Here is a 22,522-nt window from a genome sequence, read left to right on the forward strand (position 1 = left end):
TCATTTCGTGGGTGCCGTATTCCTGTGGTTTTTGTTGAATTTCTGCAGCTCCCCTGGCTGCTGCTTCATACGATACTGCCACACTGAAAGCCTTATCTAGCGTCAGCTCTTTTTCTGTGAGTAACTTCTTCTGTGTTCCTTCACTCAGGAGTCCACAGACAAATTTGTCCCGTAGGGTATCTGCCAGTCCTGCTCCAAACTGGCAGTGCTTTGATAGCTTGCGTAGTTCCGTAAGATACTCAGCATTGCTCTCATCTTTGTGCTGAGTTCTCCTGTGGAATTCAAATCTTTCTGCGATCAACAGCGGTGCAGGGTTTAAGTGCTCCTGTAGAACAGCAACAATTTCGTTAAAACTCTTCGCCTTCGGTTTGGCTGGAGTAATCAGATCCCGCAATAGGCCGTACGTTCTAGCGCCCATTAAGTTTAGCAATATTGATGCCTTTTTCCCCTCCGCTATTTCATTTGCCTCGAAATATACCTCGACTCTTTCCACATACGTGGTCCAGTCCTCTAATGTGTTATCAAAAGCAGTGATACAGCCAGTCTTCGGCATCTTGCAAATCTAAAATGGCGCCTCCCGTGCTTTGCCTTCTTCCCCGATTTAACAAAATGGCACCTCCCGCGCTTTGTCTTCTTCCCCGTTGTTGTTAGCGCTGCTTTCCACGGTTTCCTGCGTGTTAAATATTAATTTGTTTTCTTTTATTATCTTCCTGTTGTGGAGCGGACCTTCTGGGACACTTCCCTCCCTCTTCTGAGGTCCGAACGCTGCCCAGCTTCGAAACACCGGCCGCGCCCTGTATGCTCCACCCTCTCTCTCTCTCCTTGCTTCCCGACTCGCTGCCTGGCCCCGTTGAAAGGCCACCCGATCGAGCTTCAGCCCGCCGCAGCCCAGGAAGGATCAGAGCACTACCTGCCACCAGCCCGACTAGCTGGGAAACCACGGACCGAGGAACCCAGCCTGGCTCTGGACAGTCTCTCCTGCGAGTTTTTTAATCGATGATTGACGGTCGACGCCCGTTTCTCGAGTTTCAATGGCCTCTTTTTTTTTCTTCTGGCTCCGACCTTCAACAACGTCGTCGGAGCTGCTGCTGAGTTGCAGGTAAGTTCATTTCTAACTCGTCGCCAGTGTTAAGTCTGTGAATGATTGAGACACGGACTAGCAGGAGAGAAAACAAACAGATCTTTACTGGTGAAAGACATAAATGAAACTAAACAACAGAGGCTCACTAGCGCCTTTTATACAGGGGTGGTCACTGCCGGTACTGCAGTCTGAGGCCAGTTATTCTCTTAAAGGTACATACACAACAAAAGCCTTGACTGGGGTTTCAGCGGCAGAAGGAGAGAGATAGGGGGCAGTTTTTGGTGAGGGAGCGAGGTCGGGGGGAGGGGGAGAAGCTGAGCTCAGGTTCAAGCAGCACACCAAAATTCTACACGTCCTCGCTAAACTAGCGATGGTAACAGGGGCAGCAGCTGTGCCGTGCTGATGAGAGCCATAGAGGATGACGTCAGTTTTTCTTACTATTCCTTTCTGTCTCTTTTTTTTTTCTCTCTCGCTCTGAATCCAATCTTTCTTTCCCTCTCTTTATTTCTCTTTCTGTACCTGATTTGACTCTAATCCATCTTTCGGATGAGCCATGAGCTCCACCCGACACAATTCTTTATTGGATGCTGTAGTGTATGTACCCGTCTACCTTTAAGAGAACTATTGTATGTAACCGTTCACCTTTAAGAGAACTATTTTAGGTGTGGCACTACTTTGTTTGGCTTCTGTATACTGTAATACCGACGGTGACCACACCAGTATATAAGTGTTGTGTCAGGATTTATTGGGCAGATTAGCCCTGACCTTCGAATAGTAAAGTCCTGTTTTAAGTTACTCTGGTAGTCTGTGTATTAATTAACTAAACAACCCACAGACTTTACAGTGGCGACGAGTCCGATCGTACCCTGCGGCAACAATACTTCCGAAGCAGTTAACGAGCGTCGAGAAGAGGCAACCGCCCTCGTCGTTCTGCTGGGAGAAAACTCGAGGCTGCAGAACTAGAAAGGAGGAAGAATTTAGAGACAAAGACTTCCATCAGCAACAGGCACTGACTGTCCCTTCTGCCATGGTGAGGAGTGAGCCGATCAGCACGAGAAGCAAGGCGGCCACGGTGACTGTGAGTAAGGGAAAGTAAAAAGAATAACCGGAGGACAAGGGCGGTGCACTCGACCACGGTCGAGGGGGAAAGGAGCCGGACAGAAGTCGGGTCCAGAGGCGCTGAGACTGGGGCAGCGTGGAGCAAGGAAGCCGCGGTACAGACAGGCTGGGGGACGCAACGGCGTCGTGAGACAGCTAGACCGCGACCGGCGAAAAAGGCCGGGCAGCGACCGAAGCCACGAAGTGCTGCGACCGGGATCGTAGGCGCGGGAAGAGATAAACTCAGCCGCAGCCGGGGAGGGAAGCACCGGACTGCGAGAGGGCTGGGAGGCGCGATTGGGAGCCGAGCGAGCGGGAGAGGCAGAGCCGACCAAGGGAGACTGAGCGAGAACCAGTCCAGCGGCTGAAACTGTTCTCCGTCAACGGGGTGTACCCAGCGCCGGTAGAGCCGAGCGAGCGGGAGAGAGACAGAGCCCGAGCAAGGGAGACTGAGCGAGAGCCAGTCCAGCGGCTGAAACTGTTCTCCGTCAACGGGGTGTACCCAGCGCCGGTAGAGCCGAGCGAGCGGGAGAGAGACAGAGCCCGAGCAAGGGGAACTGAGTGAGAGCCAGCCCAGCGGCTGAAACTGTTCGCCGTCAACGGGGTGTACCCAGCGCCGGTTGCCCTGCCGAGAAAAGGGAAAGCACTGAAGCCGACACGCAGGCTGTGAACCTGAAAGCCAGCGGCCGTCGCCCGTGAGGAAAGTGTACCCCTCCCGCCAGGGAAGAAACGCGGGAAGCCGCCATTAGGCGGGGAAGAAGACAGAAGCGGGATACCGCCATTGAAGTGGGCGGGGAGAGAAGATAAGCGCGGGAAACCGCCATTTTCGCGGGAACCGCCATCTTGAAAAAAAAAAAAAAAAATTTTAAAGAAATAATTCGTGGTGTTTATCAGGAAGAGAGGAAGATGCCTAAGCGTGGTAGCATCAACGATTTTAATTCCGAGGTAGAAGACTGGGCCACGTATGTGGAACGCATTGAGATCTATTGTGAGGCCAATAAAATAGAAGAAGATGACAAAGCTATAACCTTGCTAAACTCGATGGGCGCGAAGACATACGGGCTCTTGAAGCATCTACTATCACCAGCTAAACCGGCGGATCAGACTTTCAATGATATTGTGGCTGTTCTGAAGGATCACTTGAACCCCACACCGTTGATGTTGGCGGAACGATTCAAATTCTATGCGAGAACGCAAAGGAAAGACGAAAGCAACGCAGAATACTTGGTCGAACTGCGTAGACTAGCGAAATACTGCCAGTTTGGAGGGAATCTGACAGAGGCATTGCGGGACAAGTTCGTGTGCGGATTGGCAAAGGAAGGAACGCAAAAGCGACTACTCGAAGAGAACGACCTTACACTTGACAGGGCTGTCCTTATTGCAGCATCGCACGAAGCCGCAGCGAAGGGAACTGCGGAAATGCAGCTAAAGACAGCGGCACTCAGTGTGGATCAAATTACCTTGACAACAACAAAATGTTATCGTTGTGGGAAGACAACACACGACCAGAACCAATGCTGGTTTAAGAACCAGGAATGTAGGAAATGTGGCAAACTGGGTCACATAGCTAAGGTATGCCGGTCAGGGAAGAAGACCAACAACCAAAGGACCAACAACCAAAGGAAGCCATCAGAGGAAAAGTACAACAAGGCACACAAGGTGGCTGAGAAGAGTTCAGACGAACAGAATTCGGACTCAGACCCAAACGGCCAGGAGCTGGGTAGTCTGAGAATTCACAATGTGAGTAAGGAAGCTGACCTACAAACTATCTGGGTCATGCTAAAAATAGCTGGAGTCCAAGTGAAAATGGAGTTGGACACTGGATCAGCTCTATCAGTCATAAATCGAAGGGATTACCACCAGCTATTCTCACATATACCCTTAAGAGATACCAAGTTCGTATTGCAGACATACACGGGGCATAAAGTATACCCCATGGGAAAGATAAGAGTCAAGGTGAGAGATAGGGGTAAAGAACACCCAAGAATGAACTTATACGTACTACCTGAGGGAGGACCACCACTTCTAGGACGGGAGTGGATCAAGAAAATAGACATGGAATGGCACTATCTAAAAGCCATAACGAGTGAGGACTCGGTGCAGACAATCAGCTCAGATTCTGAATCGGATGACGATAAGACCAACCCAAATGTGAAAGACAAGGCTAAAATGGACTTGCCGACTAAGGTTGGAAAAACGAAGGCATGCAGAAAGGCTTATGCTCCAGAGAAGAACAAAGTTTCAGAACAGATCTCCACCGAACAACGACAACATAGTTTGACAGAGAATTCTGAGTCTGTTCAGTTTAAGGACATATCCATGACGGAAGAACACCGAGCTCGGACTCAACTTTATTTCAAATTACGACAACAATTAGAACAATTGAGTTACCGTCTCGTACAAGAGATGAAAACAATGAAAAAGTTCTATGACACCGAATGGGAGAATCTGGAAAGACAACAGAAGCAGCTAGCTCAAGCAAAGAGCGACCATAGAGCCATCGTGACCAATCACCGATCACATCTCCCTTATGATGTTCAGGAGTTAGAATATTTGCAGAAAGAAGCAAATGAAGAGGAATCTTCAGGAAGCCAGGATTTTATTCCAGTTCTTCTCTACGACTCCTTACAAGCAGAGTTTGAGAAGTTGAAGGAACAGTATGAACAGGCCCAGGCTACAATCCTGGAGGGGGTTAACTCGGCAACCTCCGAAAAGCTAGTTTCAGTGGAAGCATATGAGCAACTAAAGGTTGAACATGAGCAAGAAGTCCAAAGGCTGCAGGAAATTCTTGATGAGCTCAAGGCCAAGACAGACTCATCGGAAGAAGTTCCATCCATCGATGAGAAATTAGAGGTGAAAGACATGGCAGAACATGAAAGTCAAGATGTCCAAGAACTCATAAAAATATTGAAGGAAACCCAAGACAAATATGAGGCGGCAATGACCGAGGTTCAACAACTTGAAGAACAGATTCAACTGGGAATTCTTTCAGTGAAAGAAAAGGCAACTGTAAGAAACACAGAGACTGTAAGAATGGCCCCTGAACATGAGCGAGAGAGCATCAAGGCGCAACTTCTCCGAGCGCTTAAAGCCAAAGTACAAGAGGAAAAAAAGGTGAAAGCATTGGAGGAAAAGGTGGATGAAATGGAGAAGACTCTGATCCACAGAGTCCCCGTGGAAGAGTTAACGGTCAGCCAACTCCTTCATATGCTGAGAGACAAGACTCTGCAATGGGAACCATTTGAACACGAGCTTCAATCTTCAAAGGGAAGGGGTTCGGAGCTCTCAAAAGTTTGGGGAATAGTTGAGGTTGCAACACAGATTTTACGGGGCTGCCGAAAGTACGCTGAATCACGTCAATGTGAACTACAGAATGTTGAAACAGCTGCTCCAGTAGAAGGATTGAATAGCCTGATCAATCAATCCCCGATGGAAGGGGAAGTATTGGAATCACAAATGAGGTCATTAGTGAAGGATTGGCAGGAAACCCAGGAAGAGCGGGATGAATATGAACGCATGAAGAAGTCTCTTCAGGAAAGATGTCTAGGGAGGGAACAACAGTCGGCTAACGTCCAGTTGGGTAAGGAAGAAGTAGCAGGCCCTCTCGCTAGACTAGCTCAGGACGACACCGAATATTACCATGACCTGTTGAGTGACACGGAATATTACGATGACTTGGTCTGCCCAGCTTGTGATGAAAACTCCCAAAGTGCAGAAATCAGGATGAAGCACTTAAAGTCTAAGGAACATAGGGAGATGGTGGCGCTACAGCTGGCAGCGGATAAGGGAGCCCCGAGAGTCTCCAAGAAGCAGAAAAGAAAAAGACGAAGCAGAAGACGATAACCATCTAAATCATTATCACTTCTATCAGATCATGCACGTGGGCCCTACGAAGGGGGCCAAATCAGTTGGAAAGTAGGAAAAATTACCAAGGCAGTCCAGCTATTTGTAAAAGTCAGCACTGCTGGTTCAGCAGGACGGAAGTTCAAGCTGTTAAGCCAAGGGAAAGACTATTGGATGAGTCACGCTAGAAATGTGAACCGGCTACACCACAGAGATGTTGTTCGGACCGAGTCAAGACCAGAGACTGAATCTGTGAACTGTTCCCGCAGAGACTGAATCTGTGAACTGTTTCCCGCAGAGACTATATCTGTGAATTGTTTTACATGAAGTTGATTATATGTTATGTTTAATGGGGAATAAGTATGTTGTAAGCTAAAAAGGGAGGATTGTAGTGTATGTACCCGTCTACCTTTAAGAGAACTATTGTATGTAACCGTTCACCTTTAAGAGAACTATTTTAGGTGTGGCACTACTTTGTTTGGCTTCTGTATACTGTAATACCGACGGTGACCACACCAGTATATAAGTGTTGTGTCAGGATTTATTGGGCAGATTCGCCCTGACCTTCGAATAGTAAAGTCCTGTTTTAAGTTACTCTGGTAGTCTGTGTATTAATTAACTAAACAACCCACAGACTTTACAGATGCTACACTGAGCTTCATGATAGGACAGATGTGTGTGTGTGTGTGTGTGTCTGCCTCTAGAAGTGTCAGCCGTGGCTCAGTGGGTCGCTCTCTCTAGGTGGGAGGGGCTAGGAGTGAGCAGGTGCTGCTGGGTGCTTGATTGCTGCAGGGAGTTGGAGTGAGTTTGTAAAAAGTTATTGGTGTTTTTTTTCAGGTTTTAGGGCCTCAGAGAACAATGCTCCCAGGATGAATTTCATCAGGGGCGAAAATGTTGGGAGAAGGGAGAAACAAAGGCCCAAAGATTTGGGCCGGGACCCCAGGAGGTTTGGAAAAGAAAACACGGTGGTGGTACAGTGCGGGGATAAGGAGATACGAACTTGGAATATTATCCAGGCGAATGTTGGGTTCGAGGTGACGGTCAGTGGCCGAGAGGAGGTGGAAAGACTTTTACTGAGTTTGAAGGTTGGAGATAAGTTCTTGGAGGTATCTCTGCTATATTCTGAAGAGGCGGTGGTCTCATTCTTAAACCTGCCGGTTTATATTGAGGACGATGTGCTAATAAAAAATTGGAGTCGTGGGACGTTAATATTTTCTCAGCAATAAAGAGGTGATACTATCCAGGAACGTGAGTAGCAGATGGAACCCGTTATGTAAAGGTGAGGTTCGCAGAGGGAGTGAAGTCATTGTCGTAGAGCATGAAATTTGAGACAATGGAAGGAGTACAGTACTTCCAGGTACTGTATGATAACCAGATGAAGGTTTGTTATTATTGTCTTGGACAGGACCATCTTGTAAGAAGCTGTCCAGACTTTACTGTTGTAACTGCAATGAGTCTGGACACATCGCTCAGAGCTGCAAGTTGGAGAGCTGTGGGGTGTGTCACAAAGCCCCCACATGCTGCGAGTGTGAGACAGAAGGAAGCCCCTTGAGTGATGAAGAGATGGGAGAAGGAGCTGGAGGTGTGAGTGGAGCAGTTGGAGGAGCAGAGCAGGCGGAGGACACAGCTGGTGAATGGAAGGAGAAAAGAGCGCCGGAAGAGGCAGAAAATTGTGGAGCAGAGAACAGGATGGAGACGGTGGAAAAGGACAAAGACAGCAGCGGGCAGCACGGGTCGAGGGCAGAGTCAAGCCATAATACGGCTTGGCTCTCCCTAAAGAATCTGGTATCTGCGGGGGGAGAGGAGGCGGGAGCGGGCTGCGGGGTAAGTGTAAGTACTCCAAAGAAAGACGGGGAGTCGGATATCTCGGGGAGCAGGAGGGCGCAAGACAAGGAGAGAGGGCAAGAGGCAGGAGCCTTAAATGGGCAACAGGACGGGAGTGGGGAGACAAAGACAAAGAAGGGAGCAAGATAGGTGCAGATGCGCCATTGTCCCAGAGAGAGAAGAAACGGGGAGCAAGGGTCAGCGGTGGAGATGAGGCCGAAGGGAGTGGCACTGTTGGAGAAACCGTGCTAGCAAGAAGACTCTCGAAGTGAGATTATGTATCTGATGGGGAGCAGGGATGGGAGGTTACAGAAGAGCTCGAAAGTGAGGAATCAGAGGGGGACAGAGACAAGGAAGTGAGGGGTGGGGTGGCATCGTGTGGAAAGGGAAAGGTTAGTGAGGGGCAGAAGGAGGGAGAAGAGGCAACTCCTCGGCCCAAACCTAACGTGAAAAAGAGCCAAAGGCTGCAGGAAAAGCAACAGCTGCCCGAAAAGTTGGGAAGGAGCATGAGAGGAGGGAAGGGCCGGAGAGTAAATGATGGGGGGATTATCAGGCACACTTCCTTTATTCAGAGCCACGATTACTGATCAATTTTTAAAGTACAATAGATTAGTATATGTTATGGGAGACAAATTAAACTTCAGGTTTGGAATGGCTGCACAGAGCGATGGAATGGATTTGTATGATACAATGGAATGATCACGATGTTGTAAATGTTTTTAATGTTCAATAAATAATATATTTTTTTAAAAAGTGGCTTGCACTCTCGTCTCTGAGACAGAAGGTCATAGGTTCAAGCCCCACTCCAGAGACTCGAACCTGTAATCCAAGCTGACACTCAGGGCAGTCCTGAGGGAGTGCTGCACAGTTGGAGGTGCCGTCTTTCATATGAGACAGCGCCCTCTCAGCTGGATGTAAAAGCTCCCATGGCACTGCTCAAAGAAGAGCAGGGGAGTTCTCCCCGGTGTGCTGAACAATATTTATCCCTCAACCAATACCACTAAAACAGATTTATCACATCACTGATTGTGGGAGCTTGCTGTGCGTAAATTGGCTGCTGGATTTCCTACATTACGACAGTGACTGCACTTCAAAAGAACTTCATTGGCTGTAAAGCGCTTTGGGAACGGCGCGTTATAAAGGCAGCTCTTTCTTTTTTTTTCTAATTCACCTGATTTCTTTCTCCGCCCTTCCTGTCTCTTTCTCTGTCTGTAAATTTCATTGGTCAAGGAGATAGACTGTTGGACCATTCGCCAAGGTCCCAGAGGCCCCGTTATCAGCTCACATTTCCAGCGAATTAGCGGCGCCAATAGCTGAGGGAGGTAAGTCTGATGAACAGAGCACGCTGCGAGATGCCCCACTCCGGCAAATTCTGGGCCAGTAGTTTAATACTAACGGCAGTGCATTGTTCCTTTGTGATGCTTAGGTTTCTGTGCCTTATTCCGTGCAGTTGAGAGAAACCTGAGGACCTCTTAATCTCTTCTGTTTGTCATTCTTGTTATGGCATGGTTGTAATGGACTGCTTGTGCACCATGTGGTTTGACAAGAAAGTGATATTGGGATTCATTTTAATCACTGTTCCAGGAATAGTCATAGATTCTGTACATGACACTTGAGTCAGAAATTCTCTTTGAAATATTTGTATTCCAAATTGATTTTGCTTCTTCAGAAGCGGCGTGTGATTAGGCTCCCCGAGACATTGAGGAGAATAACAAACAGGTAACCTTTGTCCGACCCCCTTAGTTCGCTTTTCATCGCATGGTGGTCTGCTTGTTATTTTTCACTTGGTAACAATTGGCACAATTAATGCAAATCGATCTCTGGAGTGTGATTCCTGCCTCTGCACTCCTCTCTGTGCATCTGATACCTTGTATATGCTCGGGGTTTTTCCTCTCACTCGAGTTTTTCCATCTTCTCTTGATTGCCGTGTGGCAGCGGGAAGGAATTTCAGAGGTTTTTTTTTTCACATCGGCCAGAGCTGTTTTTTTCCCCCAACATAACAGAAACAGATGATCTGGTCGTTATCGCATTGCTGTTTGTGGGAGCTTGCTGTGCGCAAATTGTTTGCCGCGTTTCCCACATTACAACAGTGACTCCACTTCAAAAAGTACTTCATTGGCTGTAAAGCGCGTTGAGACGTCCGGCGGCTGTGAAAGGCCCTATATAAATGCAAGTCTTTCGTTCTTTTCTCTCAGCAGTGAGCATTACGAGCAGTGTTGGGGGCCGTCAACGAGACTTGCACTGTCTGGTGAACAGGTCGAGCATTGACAGACCTGACATTCTTCCCTTGCCCTTTATTTCACTCGTGTTTATGTGTTTGTATAAGGAGGAATTACATTCTCCTGACGCCGATTAGCCAGAATTACAGAATGAACAGGCAGAAAATAGTCAACGTGGTAGATTTCCACTGGGATTTGTCAAACGAAATGTTCCAGGAACTGGACCTATTCTTAGAGCTGTGTCGTTACCCCTTCATATTATTGCAGGCTAAAAGCTCTGCACAGGCGCCTTTTCCACCCGAGAGGTGATTTTATTTTTGCCCACAGGTTATCTGGTTATTATCACATTGCTGTTTGTGGGAGCTTGCTGTGCGGAAATTGGCTGCCGCGTTTCCCACATTACAACAGTGACTACACTCCAAAAAAAGTGCTTCATTGGCTGTACAGCGCTTTGAGATGTCCGGTGGTCGTGAAAGGCGCTATAGAAATGCAAGTCTTTCTTTCTTTCACTATTAGTTGTACATCATTAACGTTTACCTCCACTGAATGACCACCAACCTGAAACGTTAACTCTGTCCCTCTCTCTTTCCACAGATGCTGCCTGTCCTGCTGAGCATTTTCCGTTATTATTTCGGATTCCCAGTATTTTGCTTTTACATTCATTTTTTTTTCCCCCTGTTGATTTGCTTCCCAAATTGGACAGAATTTCCTGCTCAGGCCTAAATTTCAGAGAGCTAGGGGGAAAAATTCAGTTGTTTGCGACTCCCGTTAGCGCCTTAAGAGGGCGCTAATGGGGTGCAAAGCAACTAGCGCCCGGGCGCGGCGATGTTTGCGCCGCTCGCGAAATTAACTAGACATTTTGCGGCGGCACTAAACACTACCATCACGATCCCCTGCGCCGGCAGATCGTGACATCAGTCGAGCGCACAACGCCCCAGTAGCGCTCCGGACCGGATATTGAGTGGCGCCCCCTGCCTTACCGCCTGCCGCTAGCAATGACAGGTTGAGGGGAGCGTTTTGCAGTCAGAAAGGGACTGGGGGAGCGCTATTTAAAGGCGACCGCTTCCTGCCTTTTTTTTGTTGGTGACATTTTTGCACCACGCATTCAGAGAGAGAGAGAGAGAGAGAGACTTCTGGAGAGATTCAACGCTGTGTGAAGGAGTTTTGAGTACTGAGAAGCACTTTGCAGGTTTATTTTGATTTGCCCTTCCTTGCTTCGCCAGCGCTCTGAGGTAGCGCCTCGCTCCTTGGCCTTGGCACCTTAAGACAGGTGTGAAGCGCCTGATTTAGCACTCCAATCACCTCCAGGGGCGATAAAAGCCAAGTTTCCCATCGGAGGCGATAATTAGCGCCAGGCGCTAAACTTTGCGCACGGCCGATAATGGCGCCCCAACCGGGGCGATACTGAATTTTTCCCCCCTAATAGCTGTCAGCTCCTATAACGATGTGAAGTGTGATTCCAGGCCAGAGACGTGACTTCGTGGGCAGTAGGTTAATGTTTTGTGATCTGGGAACATGGCACAGAGGTTCCTGGGAGCTCCGAACCATCATTTTTCCACTGTGCATGAAGCCTTCCTAAAATTAATTTTAATTGGGATTAAAATTGCTATTGTACCGTGCGAGCGACCCTTACCTGCTCCAGCGAATCAAACAAAAAGCAATAAAGTTGCTTCAGCTTTGCCTTGCTTTTCATTTGGAACCAGCTTGCTTTCCCTGGGCCAGTAATTTTTTAAAAATGAAGCCCACCTCAAAGCCCAGCACGTGAGTGCAAAAGACAAAGCTGAAGCGTTTGCAAACTTCTTCAGCCAGAAGTGGCGAGTGGGTGATCCACATCGGCCTCCTCCTGAGGTCCCCACCATCACAGAAGCCAGACTTCAGCCAATTTGATTCACTCCACGGGATATCAAGAAACGGCCGAGCGCACTGGACACAGCAAAGGCTATGGGCCCTGACAACATCCCGGCTGTCGTGCTGAAGGCTTATGCTCCAGAACTAGCCGTGCCTCTAGTCAAGCTGTTCCAGTACAGCTATAACACTGGCATCTATCCAACAATGTGGAAAACTGCCCAGGTATGTCCTGTCCACAAAAAGCAGGACAAATCCAATCCAGCCAATTACCGCCCCATCAGTCTACTCTCAATCATTAGCAAAGTGATGGAAGGTGTCATCGACAGTGCTATCAAGCAGCACTTACCAATAACCTGCTCACTGATGCCCAGTTTGGGTTCTGCCAGGACCACTCGGCTCCCGACCTCATTACAGCCTTGAACCAAACATGGACAAAAGAGCTGAATTCCAGAGGTGAGCTGAGAGTGACTGCCCTTGAAATCAAGGCAGCATTTGACCGAGTATGGCATCAAGGAGCCCTAGTAAAACTGAAGTCAATGGGAATCTGGGGGAAACTCTCCACTGGCTGGAGTCATACCTAGCACAAAGGAAGATGGTTCTGGTGGTTGGAGGTCAATCATCACAAGCCCAGGATATCATTGCAGGAGTTCCTCAGGGCAGTGTCCTAGGCCCAACCATCTTCAGATGCTTCATCAATGACCTTCTCTCCATCATAAGGTCAGAAGTGGGGATGTTCGCTGATGACTGCACAGTGTTCAGCGCCATTCACAACTCCTTAGATAATGAAGCAGTCCATGCCCGCATGCAGCAAGACCTGGATGACATTCAGGCTTGGGCTGATGAGTGGCAGGTAACATTCGCACCACAGAAGTGCCAGGCAATGACTATCGCCGAATCACCCACCATCAACATCCTGGGGGTCACCATTGACCAGAAAATTAACTGGACCGGCCACATAAATACTGTGGCAACAAGAGCAGGTCAGAGGCTAGGTATGCTGCGGCGAGTGTCTCACCTCCTGACTCCCCAAAGCCTTTCCACCATCTACAAGGCACAAGTCAAGAGTGTGATGGAATACTCTCCACTTGCCTGGATGAGTGCAGCTCCAACAACACTCAAGAAGCTCGACACCATCCAGGACAAAGCAGCCCGCTTGATTGACACCCCATCCACCACCTTAAACATTCACTCCCTCCACCACCGGCGCACCGTGGCTGCAGTGTGCACCATCTACAAGATGCACTGCAGCAACTCGCTAAGGCTTCTTCAGCAGCACCTCCCAAACCCGCGACCTCTTCCACCTAGAAGGACAAAGGCAGCAGGTGCATAGGAACACCACCACCTCCAAGTCACACATCATCCTGACTTAGAAGTATATTAGCAGATCCTTCATCGTCGCTGGGTCAAAATCCTGGAACTCCCTCCCTAACAGCACTGTGGGAGCACCTTCACCACACGGGACTGCAGCGGTTCAAGATGACGGCTGACCACCACCTTCTCAAGGGCAATTAGGAATGGGCAATAAATGCTGGCCTTGTCCAGCGACGCCCACATCCCATGAACAAATTTTAAAAAACAGTGGAGCAGCATTGGCGGAGAGAGAACAGACAAGTTAATGTTTCGAGTGTGGACCTATTGTTAAAACTGGAGGGCAATACAAATTGAACAGCATTTAAAGTGGAACAGAACGAAAGGAAGGGGAGAGAGGAAACCACACAGACACATACACAGACACACAGACATGGACACGCACCTAGACACATACACAGACACATGCACCTAGACACGTACACAGTCACAGACACATGCACCTAGACACACTGATATAGACACGTACCTAGACACAGACACATACACAGACACATGCACCTATACACAGACACATACACAGACACACAGACATGGACACGCACCTAGACACAGACACATACACAGACACACAGACATGGACACGCACCTAGACACAGACACAGACACAGACACACAGACATGGACATGCACCTAGACACAGACACAGACACACAGACATGGACACGCACCTAGACACACACACATACACAGACACACAGACATGGACACGCACCTAGACACACACACACAGACACATGCACCTAGACACGTACACAGACACATGCACCTAGACATAGACACACACAGACACATGCACCTAGATACACACATACACAGACACACATGCATTCACATAGACACACAAATGCAGACACACGGGGCGGGGGGGGGAGATTATTATTTCCCGATGCGCCGGGAGCGGGGTGGTCCAGGAAGTCTGGGTTTCCCAGCACGCCACATAGGTTTAACTCCTGGGAGTGGGTTGGCTGCCCGCCCCTTGTCCCGCCTCAGTAAAACCCAGAAGTCGGCAGCTTGAATCCGGCTTCCCGACACACTTGGAATTTTTGCCCATTTAACACCCCCCCCCTCACACCTGCACCCACTCCCGCCCGATCACCCATGTTAAAATTTCCCCCCCACAGTGTCAGCTGTGGCTCAGATGGTAGCAGTCTTGCCACTCAGTCAGAAGGTTGTGGGCTCAAGCCCCACGCCAGAGACTTGAGCCCATAGTCTAGGCTGACACTCTAGTGCCAGTACTGAGGGAGTGCTGCACTGTCGGAGGTGCATTCTTTCAGGTGAGGCGTTAAACCAAGTCCCCGTCTGCTCTCTCAGGTGAACATAAAAGATCCCAAGGCCACTATTTGGAAGAAGAGCAGGGGTGTCCTGGCCAATATTTATCCCTCAATCAATATCACTAAAAAAGATTATCTGATCATTATCACATTGCTATTGTTTGTGGGACCTTGCTGTGCGCAAATTGGCTGCTACATTTCCTATATTACAACAGGGACTACACTTCAAAAGTACTTAATTGGCACTTTGGGATGTCCTGAGGTTGTGAAAGACGCAATATAAACACAAGTCATTCTTTCTTTGCACACGAAAAGAGAAATAGAACGACTAGCAAAGTGCTGAAGTGGCGAACAGGAAACGGCTAAATGGCAGAAATTATATCAGCCTGAGACAATAGGAGATATACTGAAAGAAATTAAAGACATTTCCAAGACCTTAGAGAGTGTGTGAATAGCTGAGGAGGTAGGGATGAGGCAGGTAGATATGGAAACAGAGAAAGCAGAGCAGGCTCCTGTAGTCCGGGAACCTACGAGAGATGTAAAGGAGGTCTTCACCTCCATCTACCTCGGAACCATCGGCTTGCTCACCTACATCGCCAGCACTTCCTGCCAGAGAGAGCGAGTGGGAGCTGTTGTCGATTCTGAAGTTATTAAAGTCAATATTAAGGCCTGGTAATAACTATGATTTTATTGGTTTCTTGCGAACTTCCAACATCTCAGCTTGGCTGCAAATCTGTTATATTAAATTCATAACATTACCTTTTTATTTGTGTGCTGTCCCTGTTCCAGTTTTCCACCCATGCCGCAATTGCTACCCATTTCTTAGGGATTGAAACCAATAACCAGTTTTTTAGAAAAACTTTGTACTGTGGCGGAGCCATCAGGGGGACTCTGATCTAATGTACATAATTATCTTTAACAAATTATTAGCTACAGAATGAATCTGTATCTTTGTTCATATCGTTGCATGTACATAGCGCGGTCCCTTTATGAATGAGATCAAACGCGATGACATCATCACGTTGATCAGGTGATCCTCCAGCGGCGGGAAAATGTGATGATGTCATGACGTCGGGCTGGGGAGCCGCCCTAGCCAGTCCTCATGGAGCCAGCAAAGAGTACAGACCTGTAATGTAGTTCTCCTGTGTTTTCGTTTTAAACTCTGTTGATTAATACTAAACATCATTTGTTTGATAGACTGACTCGACCTCAGTCCTTTAGTTAGGAATCTAGCCATTCCTACAGTGGTGACCCCGAATTTTCGTGAACAATTTTCGCGGAAGAAGCGAAGCGCGACGAAACATGGGTGCGAACTCCGTGGTTTTGAAGCTCCCACAGTTTTGGGAACAACAGGCGGCCTCCTGGTTCATCCAAGCAGAAGCACAATTCGATCTCCGAAACATCGTTGTGGATCAGACCTGTTACCTTTACGTGGTCTCCGCACTCGACAGCTCCACGGCCTCACGGATCATCAGCCTGCTCGAAAACCCCCCCGGTTGACAGCAAGTATAATACTCTTAAAGCACGGTTAATACAGGTCTTCGGGCTCACGAAGGCGGAGCGTGCCCGCCGGCTACTCGCTTTGCCTGGGCTTGGCGATTCCAAGCCATCTGAGTTAATGAGCCAGATGCTCACGCTCCTTGGCTCAGAACCACAATGTTTCCTCTTTCGGGAGTTATTCCTGAGTCAACTGCCCAAGCAGGTTCAGGCTGCCCTCGCCAGATCGGAAGCCACAGATTGCGCAGCACTGGCTGCAGAAGCAGATATGATTTATGCAGTCACGCAGCAATCCTGCGCCGCCACGAGGCACCCCTCCCCCGCGAACGCCGCCCCGACGCCTCCATCCCCCGGCTTCTGTTTTTACCACGCCTGTTTCGGTGCGAAAGCCAGAGGCTGCCGCCCTCCCTGCAGTTTCGCGCCTAAAAGAAAACTGACATCAACACCAGCAGCAACTCCAGAAAAGGAGGACCGAGTCTAAGGGATGTTCCGCAGCCACGATGGCGATTGGAAATTCCGGGATGCTCCTCTACATTACAGATTCCCTCTCAGGCCAGCGCTTTTTATGTGACACCGGGGCGCAGTGTAGCATCCTTCCTGCCTCAGCACTCGATATTCAGTTTGGGTTGCACGGCCCCTCCCTCATGGCAGAATGGCGGGGCCATTCGTTCCTTTGGCAAATGGCGGGTCCAGGTGTGCTTCAGCGGGCAACGGTTTCAGTGGGAATTTATTACAGCCAAGGTTTCGCAAGTCATCCTCGGCGCGGATTTCTTGTGCGCCAACAGCTTCTTGGTGGATGTAAGAAATCGTCGATTGGTCAACGCAGCCACCTTCCACTCCATCCCTTGCTTCCGCAGTTCCGCAACGTCGCACACTGTCTCCTGCGCGTTGCCCTCGCCGGACGAGTTCACTCGCCTATTAGGTGAATTCCTGGAGCTGACCAAGCCCACTTTCTCCTCCTCGGCCACTAAGCATGGTGTCGGACACCACATTACTACGACTGGCTCTCCGGTTTACGCGCGAGCTCGGTGCCTGGAACCCGGCAAGCTCGCGGCTGCGAAGGCAGAGTTTGCCATGATGGAACGGCTGGGGATTATTCACCGGTCGAATAGTCCCTGGTCCTCGCCTCTCCACATCGTCCCAAAGCCCGGCGGTGGATGGCGGCCATGCGGGGACGACCGATGCCTTAATGACGCCACTACTCCCGATCGGTACCCGATCCCGCATATACAGGATTTCTCCGCCCATTTGGCAGGAAACTCAATCTTCTCCAAGGTCGACCTCGTCCGTGGCTACCACCAAGTTCCCGTACATCTGCAGGACACCCAGAAAACGGCTGTTATCACTCCCTTTGGACTGTTCGAGTTTCTACGGATGCAATTTGGGCTCAAGAACGCCGCACAGGCTTTTCAACGACTAATGGACTCGGTCCTGCGGGATCTTCCCTTTTTATTTGTCTACCTTGACGACATCCTGATAGCCAGCTCTACCAAAGAGGAACACGTCTGCCATCTCCGCACCCTCTTTCGGCGCCTCAGCCAACATGGCCTCATAATCAACCCGGCCAAGTGTCAGTTCGGCCTACAACAGATTGACTTCTTGGGCCACCGCATTACTTCGGAGGGCGCAATTCCGCTGCAGTCAAAGGTCGAAGCAATTACAGCATTCCTAAGGCCGCAGTCCACCAAGGCTCTTCAAGAATTCCTGGGCATGGTGAATTTCTACCACCGCTTTGTGACCAAGGCAGCACGACTCATGCAGCCCCTCTATGAGGCCTTCAAAGGCAAGGCCGGAAAGGATACAATAGCCTGGAAGGTCGAAATGGACAACGCTTTCGACAACACAAAAACCGCTCTAGCCAATGCAACTATGTTGGCGCACCCTCTGCCAGGTGCCACCATCGCCCTTACCACCGATGCTTTCGACTATGCCATAGGCGCTGTGCAGGAACAGTGGGTCAACGGGACGTGGCAGCCACTGGCATTTTTCAGCCGCCAACTCCGGCACAACGAACGCAAATACAACACTTTCGACCGGGAGTTGCTGGCGCTGTTCCTGGCTGATGCGCTATCAATAACTCAAAAGACTGAGATTAAGCGAGTAATTAACAGGCTTTTATTAACAAGAGAATGAAGGTGTGCCTCGAGTGGTCGACCGGTCCAGAATACAGAGGGACTGTGGAGCAGTCACCTTTATACCTGGACTCGTGGGAGGAGTCAGCCGAGACATGTACAGGCATGTACACAGTGGAATACAAACAGTGGTTTACCACATTCACCCCTTGTTTAAAAATGAGTCTGGCAGGGTGAAGTGTATTAAAAGTTAGTGTATTGGAGTCTCTCCGGAGGTCTTGTCTGCCGCTGTGATCGACGTGGCGATGGCAGGGGTAGTGAAGCTTCCGGCGTCGAGTCCCGCGTAGGCTGGGGCACTGGTGTGTAGTCCTCGTAGGTGTCGAGTGGGTCGCAGGGCCCAGGTTCGCCGTCTGCTGGGGCTGGATATCGGGTCGTGGGGGGGGGGTGGTAGTGGGTAGTGGGTTACTGCGGCCCCCGAGGGTGCGAGGTCTCGTATGGAGACTGTGTCCTCCCGCCCGTCCGGGTACGCAATGTAAGCATACTGGGGGTTGGCGTGGAGGAGGTCGACCCTTTCGACCAGGGGGTCCATTTTATGGGTCCTCACGTGTCTTCTCAGTAGGACCGGCCCTGGGGACGTCAGCCATGGCGGTAGCGATGTCCCCGATGTGGACTTCCTTGGGAAGACAAACATTTTCTCATGAGGGGTGGCGTTAGTGGCAGTGCAGAGCAGTGACCGAATAGAGTGGAGCGCATCGGGGAGCACATCCTGCCAGCAGGAGGTTGGAAGGCCCCTAGACTTTAAGGCTAGCAGGGCGGCCTTCCAAACTGTCGCATTCTCTCTTTCCACCTGTCCGTTCCCCCGGGGGTTGTAACTGGTGGTCCTGCTTGTGGCAATACCCCTAGCGAGCAGGTACTGACGGAGTTCGTCGGTCATAAACGATGAGCCCCGGTCGCTATGGATATAGCTGGGGAAACCGAACAGGGTGAAGAGGTCGTTCAGACATTTAATGACCGTGGCACTGGTCATGTCCGGGCAGGGGATGGCGAACGGGAAACGGGAGTACTCATCAATAATGTTGAGGAAGTACACATTGCGGTCGGAGGAGGGGAGAGGCCCTTTAAAATCAACGCTCAGGCGCTCGAAGGGGCAAGTGGCTTTTATCAGGTGAGCCCTGCCTGGTCTATAAAAGTGCGGTTTGCACTCAGCGCAGACTTGGCAGTTCCTGGTCATGGTCCTGACCTCCTCAATGGAGTAAGGCAGGTTGCGGGCCTTGATGAAGTGGAAGAACCTGGTGACCCCTGGGTGGCAGAGGTCATTATGGAGGGCCCGCAGTCTATCGATCTGTGTGCTGGTGCAGGTGCCACGCGATAGAGCATCCAGGGGTTCATTGAGCTTCCCGGGCCGGTACAAGATCTCGTAATTGTAGGTGGAAAGTTCAATTCTCCACCTCAAGATCTTGTCATTTTTGATTTTGCCCCTCTGCTTGTTGTTAAACATAAACGCAACTGAATGTTGGTCAGTGAGCATGGTAAATCGTTTTCCAGCCAGGTAGTGCCTCCAATGACGCACAGCCTCCACAATAGCCTGGGCCTCCTTCTCAACAGCGGAGTGTCTGGTCTCCGGGCCCTGGAGGGTTCGTGAAAAGAAGGCCACGGGTCTTCCCGCCTGATTAAGGATAGCGGCCAGGGCAAAGTCGGACGCGTCGCTTTCCACCTGGAAGGGGATGGATTCGTCCACTGCGTGCATGGTGGCTTTGGCAATGTCTTCCTTGATACGGTGGAAGGCTAAGCGGGCCTCTGCCGTCACGGGAAAAGAGGTGGACTTGATCAGCTGGCGGGCCTTGTCCGCATAGTAGGGGACCCACTGGGCGTAATAAGAGAAAAACCCTAGGCACATCTTCAGGGCCTTGAGGCAGTGGGGCAGTGGGAGTTCCATAAGGGGACGCATCCGGTCGGGGTCGGGACCGATGACTCCGTGTTCCACAACACAGCCAAGGATGGCGAGGCGGGTTGTGCGGAATATGCACTTCTCCTTGTTATACGTCAGGTTGAGGAGTTTGGCGGTGCAGAGGAATTTTTCGAGGTTTGCGTCATGGTCCTGCAAGTCATGGCCGCAGATGGTCACATTGTCCAGATATGGGAAGGTGGCCTGCAACGCATTTTGATCGACCATCCGGTCCATCTCCCTTTGGAAGACGGAGACCCCATTGGTGACGCCAAAGGGAACCCTAAGGAAGTGATAGAGGTGGCCGTTTGCCTCAAAGGCAGTATACTGGCGGTCCTCAGGGCGGATAGGGAGCTGGTGGTACGCTGATTTCAGGTCAATGGTCGAGAAGACGCGGTACTGCGCGATCTGGTTGACCATATCAGCTATACGGGGGAGTGGGTAAGCGTCCAGCAGGGTGTAGCGATTTATTGTCTGGCTGTAGTCGATGACCAGGCGCTGCTTCTCGCCGGTTTTGACGACCACAACCTGGGCTCGCCAGGGGCTGGTGCTGCCCTCAATAATCCCCTCCTTCAGGAGCTGCTCCACTTCGGTTTTAATGAAAACCCTGTCCCCAGCACTGTATCGCCTGCTCTTTGTGGCGATGGGCTTACAGTCGCGGGTGAGGTTAGCAAACAGTGGGGGGGGGGTGACTCTGAGTGTGGAGAGGTTGCACCTGGTGCGCGGCGGGCAATTTGGAAGCTGCTGGCTGCGGACTGTGAGTGGGGGGAGGGGTCCACCGTACGCCATCGTAACACTTTTAAGGTGGCACTGAAAATCTAACCCCAGTAGAACGGCAGCACAGAGGTGGGGCAGGACCAGAAGTTTAAAATTATCATACACAGTCCCGTCTACTACGAGTGTCACCACGCAGTAGCCGCCAATGTCCACCGACTGGGACTCAGAGGCCATAGAAATCCGCTGGTGCACAGGCAGGACTGGGAGAGAGCAACGCCGCACCATGTCGGGGTGGATGAAGCTCTCCGTGCTCCCAGAGTCAAAAAGGCAGATTGTTTCATGACCATTTACCTTAATGTCCATTGTGGACCGGGCCAGCTGGTGCGGTCTCGCTTGGTCCAGCGTAACGGAGGCCAGCGTAGGGGTCGGTGTGTCGCTGCGGGTAGCAGATGAGGCGGTGTTGGGGGCCTGCTGCGTCCCGGCTGTCGTCCAAGATGGCGGCGTCCATGATCCCCATGTGGCTGGAGGCGTCCAAAATGGCTGCTGTTCCGGTGGTTCACACATGGCTGGGGAGGCCCAAGATGGTGGCCCGCATGGCCCACACACGGCGCTGCTGGGGTTCGGGGTGGCTTTGGCCCTGCAGACGCTGGCGTAGTGTCCTTTCTTCCCGCAGCCTGAGCAGATCGCATTTTTCGCCGGGCAGCGCGCTCTGGGGTGTTTGGCCTGGCCACAGAAGTAGCATTTCTGGCCTTGGGGCACTGCTGTCTGGCCTTGGGACACTGCTGCGGTAGTTGGGCCGTTGCTGGGATGTGGCCGGGGTGGCACGGCGCTATGAGACGGTCCTACCGTGTCCCAGGCTGTCGTTCCCTGCGGCGTCCACGGTGCAGAGGAGTAGGCGTCCATGCCCCGGTAGGCTGCGTCCAATGATAGTGCGAGCTCAGTGGCCTTGTTGAGATCGAGGTCACTCTGCTCCAACAGTCGCTGTCGGGTGTAATTGGACCTGTGGCCCGCTACAAAAGTGTCCCGGATAAGTTCCTCTGTGTACACGGCGGCCTTTACATCCTTACAACCACAGGCCCGGCCAAGCACAGACAGTGCCTGAAAGTATTCCTCGGTCGATTCCCCAGGTTGTTGTTTACGACTCCCCAGGAGGTGCCTAGCGTACACCTCGTTCACTGGGCACGTGTACTGGTCCTTGAGGAGCTTGATAGCATCCGCGTACGAGGTCGTGTCCTGGATGACCGAGTACACTCGGTGGTTCACTTTGGAGGTCAGGACATCCAGTTTGTCCTCGTCCGATTTGACCGTTTCAGCGGAGGCGATCAGAAATTTTTCAAAACACCTAAGCCAGTGAGTAAACTTGGTGGATGAGTCCGCCTCCCGATGATCTAAGTCCAGGCATGCTGGTGTGAGGATCTTCTCCATTATAAAAACCTTGTTAATAAAATTGACGCGCTATCAATAACTCAAAAGACTGAGATTAAGCGAGTAATTAACAGGCTTTTATTAACAAGAGAATGAAGGTGTGCCTCGAGTGGTTGACCGGTCCAGAATACAGAGGGACTGTGGAGCAGTCACCTTTATACCTGGACTCGTGGGAGGAGTCAGCCGAGACATGTACAGGCATGTACACAGTGGAATACAAACAGTGGTTTACCACACTGGCTATCTGCCATTTCCGTTTTTTGTTAGAAGGACGTCCCTTCACTGCGTTTGTAGGTCACAAACCACTGACC

The sequence above is a fragment of the Somniosus microcephalus genome, chromosome 30 (genome assembly GCF_052327205.1).
Source record: "Somniosus microcephalus isolate GS21.2 chromosome 30, FLI_Smic_1.0, whole genome shotgun sequence".
NCBI classification, from domain to species: Eukaryota; Metazoa; Chordata; class Chondrichthyes; order Squaliformes; family Somniosidae; genus Somniosus; species Somniosus microcephalus.